The 16635-nt window shown below is 46.8% G+C and overlaps 1 long non-coding RNA gene across 1 annotated transcript; it reads right to left on the minus strand.

Moving 5' to 3' along the window:
• Positions 1-3836: 3836 nt before the first annotated feature.
• LOC140843558 (uncharacterized) lies at positions 3837-15506 on the minus strand. The gene is made up of 3 exons (XR_012121411.1): positions 15432-15506; positions 4692-5436; positions 3837-4285 (listed from the first exon to the last, which is right to left on the minus strand). It is a non-coding gene; the product is annotated as an uncharacterized lncRNA (long non-coding RNA).
• Positions 15507-16635: the final 1129 nt, after the last annotated feature.

Below are 16635 nucleotides of genomic sequence, written 5' to 3' on the forward strand. Positions count from 1 at the left end.
ACAAGAAGACCCTCTGACACAATGGAGTTGCTGGGAAGTGGGCCTGAATGGTGGTGGACAGACAGGGGGACAGAGTGAAAGTGAGTTCCTACCAGACATGCGGGACTTAAGGGTCGGGCACGTTGGCATGCGGGGCAGGCCGCTGAATGTCGTGGACTTTGGCACCACTCGGGGCTGGAGACCAGCACCGTATGCCATTCGCTTGCGCACTCCAGGCACCTGGTGAGCTGTGAGAGCAGGAAGGGACGTCACAGTCCTACTCAGGGTGTGACTCTGGGTGCCAGGAATAGAGACAAGCCCCCACACTGATCCTGCACTGAGTTAAAACAGATTTTCCATGAAACCCCAACATTATGTCCACATGGAACCCCAAAATTCATGCTCATGTGGAACCTCAGAATGTGACCTTACTTGGAAAGAGGGGTTTTGTGGGCATAACTGAGGTCAGGCTAGATGAGATCGTGCTGGATTTGGGGTAGGCCTGGCACCCAGTGAGGGCATCCTTAGGAGAAACAGACTGACCCAGAGGCAGAGGGTAGGGGACACAGCCCCAAGCCACGGAAGGCCAAGGATCACCTGGAGCCCCCAGAGACTGCAAGAGGCGTGGAAGGGCCCCCCAGAGCCTTTGGAGGGGGCACAACCCTGCCATCACCCTGGTTGTGACTTCTGGTGTCCAGACCATGAGAGCATACTGCTCTGCTGTAGAAGCCACCCAGTTTGCAGTAACGGGATACGGGGGTCGCAGGCAACTGACCCAGACCCAAAGCAGGAGCAATCTCCAGGACGTGAAGGGAGCATGGCAGGTGCCTCGGGGCTGTGAGGGAGAAAACTGAGAGCAAGGACGCTGGTGACCTTCACAGAAGGCTTCCACGGGCACAGGGGTTTACCAAGGGAACAGTGGATGCGCCGTTCACATCAAGAGAGGCGAGACTCCGCACCCAGCAAGCAAGGCAACAGAAAGGAGGAACTGGGATGGACGGAACAGACTGGTTGGGGGAGTCAAGAAAGGCATCTTCGGGTAGAGAAGGCCTGTATTTAAAGCTGGGAAGGACACATGTTGGCTCTGAGTTTTTGCAATCACGGAATTGGGGGTGAGACCACATCTCACTGAAGCAAAGATCGACTTTCCCTTGACCACTGTAACACAAATTCTGTGCTTCATGGGACCAAGAACTCAGCCACCAAAGGGGCACATGTAGTCCAGGTTCCTGAAGAGTCCTGCTGCTGACTCTCACACCGGGGTATGCTTCCCAGCAAGTGTGAGTGGTCCTTTTCCACCTGTGGTTGATGGCATTTAACACATTGTTCCTGCAGGTTTCAGGATGTCTTCTAACACAGTCACGTGACCCTAGATGCTCTCGTTTTGAACAAGACATGACTAGGTGAAATTTCATGAGCTAGCACATGATTCTGATTCAAGGAAATACGGTCCCGTTATTGCAAAATCAAATCAGTGTGGAGAAAGAAAAGCCATTCATTATGACCCGACAAGGTAGGATCTCCTCAAGTGGGGGTAGAGGGGGAGAACGGGGGCCAGAGCTGGTGACTAGGAGGCCTCTAGGGGGCCTGCAGCCTGGCTGGGGTCAGACCCTGAGTGAGAGAAGGGTGCCACGGGAGTGAGGGGGCGTAGGGACGTCAGAGCTCCAGGGGGAGGTGGGTACAGGGCTGTGCAGCCTGGATGGGCGAGGAAGGAGAGCCACTCGAACAGGCCTGTGGGAGAGAAACAGGAGCTCCTGTGGGCGAGGAGGGGTCACATGAGAGGGGACCGAGGGGAGTGTGGCACAGCTGGGGACAGCGATCCAATAGGCAGCCCACACCTGGTTCTAGCTACCCAGTCCCACTAAGAGGAACCAGGGTTCTCTGGAGAAATGGGAGACCCAGGCAAGGAATGAAGTAAGCCTAGAACGTCCACCCAACCAGGGAAGCACGTGAAGACGAGGTGCCCAGATGCCAGGCCGAGGGCTTGCCACCACCCCACCAACCCAGGACAGTTTGCACATCACAGTGACTAGCGGTAGGGTGCAGCCCCCCGAGTACAACAGGGAAACTGATGCACACTGAAATGCAGAGAGGAATGGAGAGCTCCATGAGGAGTGGGTGCTTATGTCGTCTCGAAATGCCCCCCGACAGAACACAGGATTTATTCATTGCAAAGTAGGAAAGAGCCACTTTCCAGGGGAGGAGCCTGGCAGACACCTCCTCATGGGACGGCTGCAGGGACAGTGCCAGGAAAGGGCCACACCCGTCCTCTGTGACAGCCCTGCAGCAAGGCCTTACGCACACCCAGACTGAGGGGCGTTCTCTCAGTCAGCTGCCTTGTGATAGTCAAAGGTATCGAGGTCACAACAGCCAAGGAAAAAATTAAACCCGAGACACTGACTCAGACTGAAAGAGACTAAAGAGGCGAGCCAGAAGCAGCCCACAACCCCGAGCTCACGGCTCCGTGTCCACAGACGACGGCGGGTGGCGGCCGGACAGAAGGGGTCTGGGGATCAGAGGGTGCTTCCTGCTTCTCGCGCCACACCATGCTTGTCCCTGTGGCGGGGCAGGTGTGCGGTGGCTGGGGACACATCAAAGAGGAGGTATTGTCTCAGTCCTGGAGCCTAGCAGCCTCCTTCGAGGCGTCAGCAGGATCGGCGCCTTCTGAGGCCCCCTCCTGGGCTGTGATGGCCGCCTTCCGCCTGTCCTCACCTGCGCTTCCCGCCGTGTGTCCATCCGGATCCCCTCTTCTGATAGGGACAGCAGACAGACCAGGTTAGGCCCCACTCACATGAACTCACTTAAACTTCATCACCTCTTTAAGGACCTTCTCTCCCAATAAGGTCCCATTTGGAGGTTCTGGGGGTTAGGACTTTAACTATGAATTTTAAGGGGACACAATTCAGCCCATAAAAGCAGAAGAATATCCTCATCTCTAGGAAATGTACAGTCAAGGACCTGGAAGCAATGTGCCATCTGTCAGCAGCTTATTCTCTGATGGTGTAAGAACGAAAGAGGTCTTTCACTGCACTTCCTTGCAACCGCTCAGTAAGGTGGAGATTGTTCCTAAGGAACACGATCAGAGGGACAGTGAAAGTCCTGTTGACAGGCATGTGGCCCCAGAATGACCGGAATGACACCGTGGCACCTCTGAAGCCCAGCTCGGAACGTGTTCAGGCTCCTTCCTATCACTTGCCAAGACAAAGGTTTGACTGACCGAAGTGTTCTTCAGATAACCCATTAGCCAATGTTGGCACCAACTCTCAATATTCAGAAAGAAAACGATCCTGGAAAGTATAAAATATTTACAACTTTCTGTTCTTCCTCACTTGAGGACATTTCTCATCTGTATACAAATGCTCTTTAGCTTTTGGGAACAGATGGTTCAGAGTCATAAAAAGACTGAAAAAAGGAGAAAGCGGGAATTGAGCACCACCCGGCAGAGGGAGGCTGTCCCCGCGGGGGGAGGACGTCCCTGTGCCCCTGATGAAGGGCCTGAGCTGGCACTGAGGTTTCAGGCCATCAGATTCTCCCCGTTACTCCTCTTACTTTATCAAATCTCCCCTCTGCCCTCTAAAGGTGTGCTATGCCTCAGCAGAAACGCCTGGCCTCACACCAGCAGTACCATTCCCGGGGCCGCCAGGCAGGACTGCTCCACCGCATCATCAATCCCCTCGCCTCTGCAGGACGGCCGACTTCAGTGAAGAGACCACACGTGCATCCCCCGTTGGTGGGTCGGTGGTCCATCCAAGTCACCGCCACCTCCTCCGCTCACCTTCCCTCTTCTAGGAATAACCAGCGGCCCCCACACCAAAGCCTTCTCCCTGTGACTTCCTTCAGGTCCATTGACCTAATAATATTGTAATCTTGATCAAAATATGCTGTCAAGAGGCTCCAGCCTCACATACTAAGCCTCACATCCATTCCCCAGGGCTATGCTGTGCAACAGGAATTCATCGGTGCCACACAGATATGGACCTAAAGGGAATACCCGCACACATGCACATACAATGTCCCCTCCTTTTCAAGATGTCTTGCCAATGGGTTTCAGCCCCGGACAAGTTCACCATGGATTCAATGAGACCAAAGAAATGACAGTGGAACATTCTTGGGGTGAAAGGGTTTATACCCAACTTTATTCCCACAGTGGCAGGTCAATCGCTAGAATCCTGTTCACTCAGAGCCAGTCTGCGTGCAGCAAGCCGGTCTCTGCCTCTGGGCTTCTCCACCCCCGCAGCCGTCTCAGTCTCTGTCCTGGGCGCTGCCCCCACTCCAGCCTCTGCTCTCCTGCAGCCCTGCAGCAGCCCTGTGGCCATGCCATCGTGTCATCCAGAGCACTGGGCAGAGCTCTTTATATAGTCAAACAACATATTTCCCACACGTGTGCAGTGAGCTAGCCAGCCAGGGCCAGGTGGGAATCCCAGCCACAGGAGCCTTCCCTTTATCCACACCCCACCCCTCCAGGATTCTCGCCTCCCAATCTGTGAGCCCTCAGTCCTCTGCCCTGGTCCCTGTGTGAGGAAGCTGGGACATCACAACCAAATTCCGTAATAACATAGCACAATATACAAATAACAAATTACGACAAATTATAATAACCCTCAAGCCTGAGGGGATCCATTGCCACCAAGTGGTCATCCCGGCTGTATTCAAACCAGTTCTGCTCACATGAGTTGACCAAAAGGACCACGGGTGGGCCTCCCAGTACCCACCTTCTCCAGCCTCTCCAGCAGAAAGTCCTGCAGACGCACAGGCCCGTCTTGTTGCTTTGTCTCTGCCTCTGCGTCGTCCTCAGCAGCTGGAACTGCCGCTCTGGTCTCAGTTGCTGCCGCAGCTCCAGTGAAATTCTGTTTGGTTTTTCCATCCACCTGCTGTGTTGGCTCCTGCCTTGATCAGATCAGCCCACACCTGGGTCCTTGTGACCTTCACGGGGCCCTTTAAATTCCTCCTCCGAGAAGCAGACCGTATTTCCTTTTGTGCTTTCCTTGCTTGAGCCTGAGGACAGGAGCAGAGCACAGGGGGCTCCACGCCCTGGGGAGGAGGCGCACCCCTCCTGGAGGAGCCCGCAGTGGCCGAGTCCCTCCGGCTCTCCACCAGCTTTCAACCAGGCGGGGTTTCACCCGAGGAGGGGCTGATGCCTGCGGCACCCACAGGGCCTCCACCCCCACCTGTTCGTCAAACCTCTGCTCCTCCACTTCTGGGGGTGATGGCTCCACTGCACCCCCCACCTGCCCCACGGCACCTGGCGGCCTGCGCTCTCGGGCTGCTCCTTCTCGGGCTGCTTCCTCTCGGGCTACCATGGCACCCTTTACCATTTCCACAGCACCTCGTAATGATGCCATTTCAGTCACCAACATTTTTCCCTCCTCAACAACACCCCGCTGCTCATCTTCTCATGCTGCCTTTTCTCGTGCTTCTGGCAGGCGGGCGTCTCTCCCCTGACAGCCTTTCTAAATACTGTGAGAGGAAATTGACTATCACCAATTGTCAGCCCCAGAAAAGTTCACTATGGATTCAATGAGACCAAAGAAATGACAGTGGAACATTCTTGGGGTGAAAGGGTTTATACCCAACTTTATTTCCACGGTGGCAGGTCAGTCACTAGAATCCCGCCCACTTAGAGCGGGTCTGCAGGCAGCAAGCCGGTCTCTGCCTCTGGGCACCCAAGACGAGTACAAATCAAACACGCCCACTGACACCCCCAGTACTTTTTGCTGCATTTGATACTAACTTTTCTTTCCTGAGCATCATTACAAATTCACAGACCTTCAAAAACCTATTTTGTTTGAATTTACGGTATTATTTTCTCTCTGATGCTCACCTTGTTAGAACTAGATTAGTAGAAAGTGCCCTTGTCCTGATGTCACTGAGACCCCACATATGGACTGCATCACCTTTGAAGGAGCCCTGGCTTGTGTGGGGACATATCAGAGACTGTAATCTGGGCCGTGGGTGCACGCGTGGAAGTGGGTGGGCAGAAGTGGTACTCCCACGGCCCTTATGGGCCACTTTTATGATGAAACTGAAGGAAATATTTCAAGGTCATAATTTTAGATTAAACTAATCGAGACTTATTCTAAATTTAACCAATTCTCTACAGGTGAGAATCACAACGAACAGTCTTCTAGAAGGAATATCTGGTTATATGTATCAAAGCCCTTAACAATGTGATTTTTAATATTTATAACCATTTTCTGGCAGATGGCAGTAAAATGTCTTATGTTAACGAAAATGAATGCACTATGACAAGATATACATATAGGTAGATAATGAATTCTACTTCAATTTAAAAAAGAGAACTACATTTGATCAATGAAATTAGACTGCTGTTCTAGCTGATCAACTGATTACTAAATACTTTAAAGTTTAAAAAAAAATAACCCCATTGGTATGATATTGGTGGGTAGCTATAATGTTTCACATCACACTGACAAGTATCTACTCTGCCCAAATGGTATTGCTGAGTTGCCAACTTAAGACTTCTAATACTTTCCTTGTGACATGCTCTTAAGCAGTAATACACCCACTTGCTGTGACAGCCCACAAGGCAAGGATTACATATAAATAAGTTAGATATATTATATCATATGCACTAATTATGGCAATTATTTATTGTTGTGAATTTTCATCAATATAATTAAATGCTGTTAAAATTTAGAAGCATGTGAAATTGTTATAATGTGACCACTTCTGGGATAAAAATACTTCTCAGAATCAGGAAATAAAACTTAGGATCAGAAAAACAGAAAACCAAACACCATTAGAGAAGAAAATGAAAATATGGTACTACTGAATATTTGAAGATAATACATGAAAAGTCAGAAAAAGCTCATGTCACATAGTTATCACAACAAAGCACAAGGTTGAACTTACTATCATCTACTTGGTCACTATAATCGACAAATTTCACAAAATATTAGAAAAGGGAAAACAGATAAAGATACATTAAGCTAATAGCATACTCTGGTGACTGAGTTCCTAATTATTTTGACTCATTTGTTACACATAACTGGGTTCTACAACTTGATTTCTATCATTTGCATAGAACAACGTCACATTTTTTAAAATTCTATTTTGGTATCACTAATCTACAATTACATGAAGGACATTATGTTTACTAGGCTCCCCCCTTCACCAAGTCCCCCCCCACATCCCTGTTCACAGTCACTGTCCATCAACATAGTAAGATGCTGTAAAATCACTTGTCTTCTCTGTGTTGCACAACCCTCCCCGTGCCCCCCACCCCCAACACTATACATGCTAATCGTAATGCCCCCTTTCTTTTTTTTCCCCCCCTTATCCCTCCCTTCCCACCGGTCCTCCCCAGTCCCTTTCCCTTTGGTAACTATTAGTCCATTCTTGGGTTCTGTGCTTCTGCTGCTGTTTTGTTCCTTCAGTTTTCTTTTGTTCTTATACTCCACATATGAGTGAAATCATTTGGTACTTGTCTTTCTCCACCTGGCTTATTTCACTGAGCATAATACCTTCTAGCTCCATCCATGTTGTTGCAAATGGTAGGATCTGTTTTTTTCTTATAGGTGAGTAATATTCCATTGTGTATATGTACCACATCTTCTTTATCCATTCATCTACCGATGGACACTTAGGTTGCTTCCATATCTTGGCTATTGTAAATAGTGCTGCGATAAACATAGGGGTGCATCTGTCTTTTTCAAACTGGAGTGCTGCATTCTTAGGGTAAATTCCTGGAAGTGGAATTCCTGGGTCAAATGGTATTTCTATTTTGAGCATTTTGAGGAACCTCCATACTGCTTTCCGCAATGGTTGAACTAATTTACATTCCCACCAGCAGTGTAGGAGGGTTCCCCTTTCTCCACACCCTCGCCAACATTTGTTGTTGCTTGTCTTTTGGATGGTAGCCATCCTTAATGGTGTGAGATGATATCTCATTGTGGTTTTAATTTGCATTTCTCTGATAACAAGTGATGTGGAGCATCTTTTCATGTGTCTGTTGGCCATCTGAATTTCTTCTTTAGAGAACTGTCTATTCAGCTCCTCTGCCCATTTTTTAATTGGATTATTTGCTTTTTGTTTGTTGAGGTGTGTGACCTCTTCATATATTTTGGATGTCAACCCTTTATCGGATCTGTCATTTATGAATATATTCTCCCATACTGTAGGATACCTTTTTGTTCTATTGATGGTGTCCTTTGCTGTACAGAAGCTTTTCAGCTTGATATAATCACATTTGTTCATTTTTGCTTTTGTTTCCCTTGCCCAGGGAGATATGTTCAAGAAGAGGTCACTCATGTTTATGTCTAAGAGATTTTTGCCTATGTTTTTTTCTAAGAGTTTTATGGTTTCATGACTTACATTCAAGTCTTTGATCCATTTCGAATTTACTTTTGTGTATGGGGTTAGACAGTGATCCAGTTTCATTCTCTTACATGTAGCTGTCCAGTTTTGTCAGCACCATCTGTTGAAGAGACTGTCATTTCCCCATTGTATGTCCATGGCCCCTTTATCAAATATTAGTTGACCATATATGTTTGGGTTAATGTCTGGAGTCTCTATTCTGTTCCATTGGTCTGTGGCTCTGTTCTTGTGCCTGTACCAAATTGTCTTGATTACTGTGGCTTTATAGTAGAGCTTGAAGTTGGGGAGTGAGATCCCCCCACTTTATTCTTCCTTCCCAGGATTGCATTAGCTATTCGGGATCTTTGGTGTTTCCATATGAATTTTTGAACTATTTGTTCCACTTCATTGAAGAATGCTGTTGGTAATTTGATAGGGATTGCATCGAATCTGTATATTGCTTTGGGCAGGATGGCCATTTTGATGATATTAATTCTTCCTAGCCAGGAGCATGGGATGAGTTTCCATTTGTTAGTGACCTCTTTAATTTCTCTTAAGAGTGTCTTATAGTTTTCAGGGTATAGGTCTTTCACTTCCTTGGTTAGGTTTATTCCTAGGTATTTTATTCTTTTTGATGCTATTGTGAATGGAATTGTCTTCCTGATTTCTCTTTCTATTAGTTTATTGTTAGTGTATAGGAAAGCTACAGATTTCTGTGTGTTAATTTTGTATCCTGCAACTTTGTTGAATTCTGATATTAGCTCTAGTAGTTTTGGAGTGGAGTCTTTAGGGTTTTTTATGTACAATATCACGTCATCTGCAAATAGTGACAGTTTAACTTCTTCTTTACCAATCTGGATTCCTTGTATTTCTTTGTTTTGTCTGATTGCCGTGGCTAGGACCTCCAGTACTATGTTAAATAACAGTGGGGAGAGTGGGCATCCCTGTCTTGTTCCCGATCACAGAGGAAAAGCTTTCAGCTTCTCGCTGTTCAGTATGATGTTGCCTGTGGGTTTATCATATATGGCCTTGATTATGTTGAAGTACTTGCCCTCTATACCCATTTTGCTGAGAGTTTTTATCATGAATGGATGTTGAATTTTGTCAAATGCTTTTTCAGCATCTGTGGAGATGATCATGTGGCTTTTGTCTTTCTTTTTGTTTATGTGGTGGATGATGTTGATGGACTTTCGAATGTTGTACCATCCTTGCATCCCTGGGATAAATCCCACTTGGTCATGGTGTATGATCCTTTTGATGTATTTTTTAATTCAGTTTGCTAATATTTTGTTGAGTATTTTTGCATCTACATTCTATTGGTCTGTAGTTTTCTTTTTTGGTGGTGTCTTTGCCTGGTTTTGGTATTAGGGTGATGTTGGCTTCATAGAATGAGTTTGGGAGTATTCCCTCCTCTTCTTTTTTCTGGAAAACTTTAAGGAGAATGGGTATTATGTCTTCTCTGTATGTCTGATAAATTCCAAGGTAAATCCATCTGGCCCGGGGATTTTGTTCTTTGGTAGTTTTTTGATTACCGCTTTGATTTCGTTGCTGGTAATTGGTCTGTTTATATTTTCTGTTTCTTTCTGGGTCAGTCTTGGAAGTCTGTATTTTTCTAGGAAGTTGTCCATTTCTCCTAGGTTTCCTAGCTTGTTAGCATACAGGTTTTCATAGTACTCTCTAATTATTTTTTGTATTTCTGGGGTCCGTTGTGATGTTTCCTTTCTCGTTTCTGATTCTGTTGATGTGTGTTGATTCTCTTTTTATCTTAATAAGTCTGGCTAGAGGCTTATCTATTTTGTTTATTTTCTCAAAGAACCAGCTCTTGGTTTCATTGATTTTTGCTATTATTTTATTCTTCTCAATTTTATTTATTTCTTCTCTGATCCTTATTATGTCCCTCCTTCTGCAGACCTTAGGCCTCATTTGTTCTTCTTTTTCCAATTTCGATAATTGTGACATTAGAAGAGACCCTTTTTCAATTAAAAAGCTTAAATTGGGAGACTGTTTTTCCTAAACAATAACAATTTAAAAATGTGAAGTTGGGGGGCAGAGCCAAGATGGCGGCATGAGTAGGACAGTGGGAATCTCCTCCCAAAAACATATATATTTTTGAAAATACAACCAATACAACTATCCCTAAAAGAGAGACCAGAAGACACAGGACAACAGCCAGCGTCTTTCAGTCTTCTTTAAATATGCCTGGATTGCTATATACTTTCCTCTTAAGACTGCTTTTGCTGTGTCCCACAGTAGTTGGGGCTTTGTGTTGTTGTTGTCATTTGTTTCCTTATATTGCTGGATCTCCATTTTAATTTGATCATTGATCCATTGATTATTTAGGAGCATGTTGTTGAGCCTCCATGTGTTTGTGAGCCTTTTTGCTTTCTTTGTACAATTTATTTATAGTTTTATGCCTTTGTGGTCTGAAAGGTTGGTTGGTAGGATTTCAATCTTTTGGAATTTACTGAGGCTCTTTTTGTGGCCTAGTATGTGGTCTATTCTGGAGAATGTTCCATGTGCACTTGAGAAGAATGTGTACCCTGTTGCTTTTGGAGGTAGAGTTCTGTAGATGTCTATTAGGTCCATCTGTTCTAGTGTGTTGTTCAGTGCCTCTGGGTCCTTACTTATTTTCTGTCTGGTGGATCTGTCCTTTGGAGTGAGTGGTGTGTTGAAGTCTCCCAGAATGAATGCATTGCATTCTATTTCCTCCTTTAGTTCTGTTAGTATTTGTTTCACATATGTTGGTGCCCCTGTATTGGGTGCATATATATTTATAATGGTTATATCCTCTTGTTGGACTGAGCCCTTTATCATTATGTAATGTCCTTATCTTTTGTTAGTTTCTTTATTTTGAAGTCTATTTTGTCTGATAGTAGTATTGCAACACCTGCTTTTTTCTCTCTGTTGTTTGCATGAAATATCTTTTTCCATCCCTTAACTTTAAGTCTGTGCATGTCTTTGGGTTTGAGGTGAGTCTCTTGTAAGCAGCATATGGATGGGTCTTGCTTTTTTATCCATTCTATTACTCTATGTCTTTTGATTGGTGCATTCAGTCCATGTGCATTTAGGGTGATTATTGAAAGGTATGTACTTATTGCCATTGCAGGCTTTAAGTTTGTGGTTACCAAAGGTTCAAGGTCAGCTTCTTTACTATCTTACTGTCTAACTTAACTCGCTTATTGAGCTATTATAAACGCGGTCTGATGATTCTTTATTTCTCTCCCTTTTTATTCCTCCTCCTCCATTCTTCATATGTTGGGTGTTTTGTTCTGTGCTCTTTCTAGGAGTGCTCCCATCTAGAGCAGTCCCTGTAAGATGCCCTGTAGAGGTGGTTTGTGGGAGGCAAATTCCCTCAACTTTTGCTTGTCTGGGAATTGTTTAATCCCTCCTTCATATTTAAATGATAATCGTGCTGGATACAGTAATCTTGGTTCGAGGCCCTTCTGTTTCATTGCATTAAGTATATCATGCCATTCTCTTCTGGCCTGTAGGGTTTCTGTCGAGAAGTCTGATGATAGCCTGATGGGTTTTCCTGTGTAGGTGACCTTTCTTTTCTCTCTGGCTGCCATTAATACTCTGTCCTTGTCTTTAATCTTTGCCATTTTAATTATTATGTGTCTTGGTGTTGCCCTCCTTGGATCCCTTGTCATGGGAGTTCTGTGTAGTTCTGTGGTCTGAGAGGCCATTTCCTCCCCTAGTTTGGGGAAGTTTTCAGGAATTATTTCTTCAAAGACACTTTCTATCCCTTTTTCTCTCTCTTCTTCTTCTGATACCCCTATAATGTGCATATTGTTCCATTTTGATTGGTCACAGTTTTCTTAAAATTCTTTCATTCCTGGAGATCCTTTTATCTCTCTTTGCATCAGCTTCTCTGCATTCCTGTTCTGTTTTCTAGTCTATTAATGGTCTCTTGCATCTCGTCCATTCTGTTTTGAAGTCCTTCCAAAGCTTGTTTTATTTCTGTATTCTCCCTTCTTAGTTCTTGCATATTTCTCTGCAAGTTCATCAGCATGGTTATGACTTTTGTTTTGAATTCTTTTTCAGGGAGACTGGTTAAATCTATCTCCCCAGGTTCCTTCTCAGGGGAAGATGTACAAGATGTTGCAGCTGTCTGGGTTAGTCTTGTCTGGATCAAATTTTTTTACCTTTTCATCTTGATAGGTGCAGTGGTATGCTGTTGACTCGTCCGTCTGTCAGCTGGGAGAGTCAAGAGTCTTTCCACTTGCTCCTGGCCTTTCTTTACTGGGACAACTGCGACCCCTAGTGGCTTGTGTTGGGTAATTGCGTGTAGACTGGGTCTCTGTATCTTGCCTGGCTGTATGGAGGAAGCTCCCTTGCTGTGGGTGTGGCCAGCCTCAGGCTACTGCTCTGCTATGGCGGGGCCCCGGAGGGGTAATGGATGGGGGGCTGTTTGGCTGTTTACCTCCGTGAGGGGTCTCAGAGCTGTTTCCCAGGAGGTTAGTGTGCCTGGAGTTCCCTGGAATTTCCAGCTGCTGGACTGTGACCCGGGATGCTTCTGTCCAGTTGTGGGGACCCTGTCCCTTTAAGACTTTCAAAAAGCACTCTCTTTTCTTTGTCCCAGAGGTGCCAGCTGCAGGGACCCACTCACAGGTCTTACTGTCCTGCTTCCCTAGTGTCCAGCACCCCACGCACGCACTGTGTCTGCGCTCTGGTGTGGATAGCTGGGGCTGGGTGTTTAGCAGTCCTGGGCTCCCTCTCCGTCCCCGCTCTGACTCCTCTCCTCCCGCTGGGAACTGGGGGGAGGGGCGCTCGGGTCCCCCAGGGCTGGGGCTTGTATCTTACCTCCTTCACCAGGTGCTGGGTTCTCGCAGGTGTGGATGTAGCCTGGCTGTTGTCCTGTGTCTTTTGGTCTCTCTTTTAGGGATAGCTGTATTTGTTGTATTTTCAAAAATATATATGTTTTTGGGAGGAGATTCCCACTGTCCTACTCATGTCACCATCTTGGCTCTGCCCCAAACTTTACATTTTTAAATTGTTTAGGAAAAACAGTCTCCCAATTTAAGCTTTTTAATTGAAAAAGAGTCTCTTCTAATTATCATAAATGTGCTTTGTGGGCTGCCTAGGGGGTGGTCAGGAGCGATGGCAGAGGGCAAACTGCGGTGGCTCTCGGGCTCTCATCATAGATGCATACATCGGTATGAATACTACTGTTAGTTTAGCTTCTAACAGGCATGTAAGATAAACTGAAGGCTCTATTTTCTTCAGCTTTTCACAAAAAGAAATTCTAACACATGGGGATAGCAAAATAAAGAGCAACAGCTGTTCATTAAATATTACATACCCACATCAGGCATGGTGTTCTATGCCAAATTTATATGTAATAAAAATGTGAAAAGCAGAGAGTAGTGTTTTAAAAACTTTGAAGTTTTCAGTGACTTAGAATCTCCTGCTGCCTTGGCAGACATTTAAAGGACATATGAGGATCTAGAGCAAGGACCCCCAAATCGGGTGAGGGGATGGGGTGGGAACAGAGCAGAGCAAATGTCCCTGGGGCGCAAAAGCCACAGGAGGATGCAGTGACCAGGAAGTCCTCGCTCACCGCGTGGCCCCCTTACTGACCCTACCCAACTTCTCTTCATCTTTATGGAGGTGTTTGATGAAATGCAAGCACGCATGTATTCCTTCTTGTCCTTTACCCACTGGTTTGCCCTTTTTATTATTTTTCTCTTGATTGTCATAGGGGGCTGTCCACTTGAGTACCCATGGGCCCTTTTGTTCTGCTCACCAGCTACATAGGAGTCCTCTGTCCGAATAGTTCAGTGTGTGCACACGGACGTTCCCATCAGAGTCCTTGTTAGCCCAGGAGTGGGTCAGGCTTCAGCTGGGGTGGATCCGAGAGTCCATCCTCAACAGAGACCCAGTGTTTTTCCAGTCTCTCCACTCGGCTCCCAAGGTGTCAGCTTGATGCCAGGTCTGGTCTTCCTAGACTGAAAGACGCTTCCCACAGCACCAGAGGTGCCTGCCACCTCGTTTCCATCTCTTTCCTCAACCATAGCTTCATTCCCACTGCGTCCGCTTAGGTCATGCAATCTCCTGAATCACTGTGGCTGGAGCAAGCACGGCCCTGAATGGTTTAGGGAGACGTTGGGGCTGCTGCCTGAGCCAATCACTGTGTCATCAGTGCCCACAACCCGGGTGGGTTTGGGTCTCTATGGACCCAAAGAGCATGAACAGCATGGCTACTGGGTCATGGATCTTAGGGAGGCAACTACGATTCGCCAATTTTCCCATCCAGTCTTTTTTCCACTGAGTCCTGGGGACAGATGTGGGGTCTACAGTCTTTTATCCTGACTTTGTGGGCCGCGATCAAAAAGTATAAGAACCATGCAAGGCTTGAAGATGTGACAGGTTCCGAGATTACCAGGTCCCACCATTTGGAAACTGTGTCATTCTCTATGGCTACCATGACCTTAATGGCTTAAAACAACATAAATTTGTTATCTTACAGCTCTGTAGGCCTTTAGCCTGACACGGGTCCCACCAGATTAAAATCAAGGGGTCAGCAGGGCTGTGCTCCCTCTGTGGGCCCTGGAGGAGGGTGTTACCTACTCATTTGGGTCCCTGGCGGGTGAGGGACCAAAGTTCAATGCGTTCTTGCTCTCGGGGCACCACGCCCCTTTCTCCATCTTCAAAGCCAGCAATGGTGAGCCAAGCTCTCCTCCTCCTTCCCTCTCACCTGGCCCAGCTGGGAACGAGTCCCCACTTTTATTGTTGCATGAGAGGCAACAATAATTCATTCACTACTGGACGCAGCATCCGCGTCCATCTACACAGGAAGGCAGTGCCAGTGAGACGGAGCTCAGCTCCCCAGGGAGAGAGGCTCAGCTACACACAGGCACAAAAGGAGGGGGCAGGACGTAACTGCCACAACCTCTATGCAACAGGCATTTCGGCTGCAAGGCTGGGTCTTCAGGGCCTCTAAGATCCTGCTTTCCCAGCAAGACTCACTCTGGGCCAAGAGACCACAGTACCGTGTTGGGCCACAGAAAACCTGGGGCAAAAAGAAAACTCAGTTCTACTGATCTGTCTTTACTTCAAATGGCAATGTTTTGTGTATCATGGCTATTTTGCATTCACTTTGATTTTTAATAACATTTCATCAAGCTGTCACTTACCTGGAGGGCAGTGTTCTGGCAGACTCTCAGGTGTGTTCCTGCGGTGGAGGGCCCACTGGCCTCGCCCCGGAGCCCTGAGGGACAACAGCACAAAGCTGACCGGCCCTTTGTGGAATCCAGGTGCACAAACAACTTCCCTGGATGCAGATCTGCAGCTGCTTAAAATACAGTGATTCCGCAGGATGGAAAACAGGATCCCAAACTGTGCATGCTGTTCTTAGCTTTATATTCTCCGCTGATCCTAAGGCGAGACGAGCAGTGGAGGGAAAGACAGGACTCGTTCTGCTCCTCAAGGCCTGCACCCAAAGCGCAGTAGGCGGCCCCGGACACCGTCCGCACACCGTAGTCACAGGATGGGTCTAGTGTTCACTTCCCCAGACTAAGGCTGTAGGGTCTCCTCTTAGTTTTGTAAACAGAAGACCAGCATTAAAGACTCTATAAAAGGCCAGGTAACCATTTGAGTTGATTACACCGTTGCTGTGTGAAACAGTCATCTGCCTTCTGCCCATCTCTGAATGCTGCAGCCACCCTGAGGTCAGGATTTGCTGAGCCTAGAACTAATGCTTTGACCCTTTGGGGCCACCAGAGGGCCCCTGACATCCACTGCCATGAATTTCAGATTCATGAAGTTTAGCAAATCGGTAATCATTTACCCTATGAAGGCACTGTTTTAGGAGAACCCTTTCTTTAGGGTAGTCTTTCAAAGATACGCATTTCTTTGGGATTTATTTGCTATAGCATTCATTTAAGTTTCAAGATCCCCTAGTAAATGCAGTTATATTTAAGGTGAGACATTATTTACATAGCCTCCATGTAGTCCAGATATTTACATGTTGCAGCCCCCTTTCTATGCTGTAAGAGTCTGCTGGACACTGAGGCTACGAAATTGAGATTCAACCGTGTGATCAAGAACAGACGCATGAGAGGCAACAGTAATTCATTCACTACTGGACGCAGCATCCGCGTCCATCTACACAGGAAGGCAGTGCCAGTGAGATGGAGCTCAGCTCCCCAGGGAGAGAGGCTCAGCTACACACAGGCACAAAAGAAGGGGACAGGACGTAACTGCCACAACCTCTATGCTCTTCACGGCTTTATCAGACTTAGGAAGTCCAAAATCACCCCACGCTCTCCCAAGAGATCACGTCCACCACTGGGCACACCAGAGAACACAAACCAGAGGGGGCATAGTGTCAGGGTTCTA

The sequence above is a fragment of the Manis javanica genome, chromosome 9, assembly GCF_040802235.1.
Source record: "Manis javanica isolate MJ-LG chromosome 9, MJ_LKY, whole genome shotgun sequence".
Classification (NCBI taxonomy): domain Eukaryota; kingdom Metazoa; phylum Chordata; class Mammalia; order Pholidota; family Manidae; genus Manis; species Manis javanica.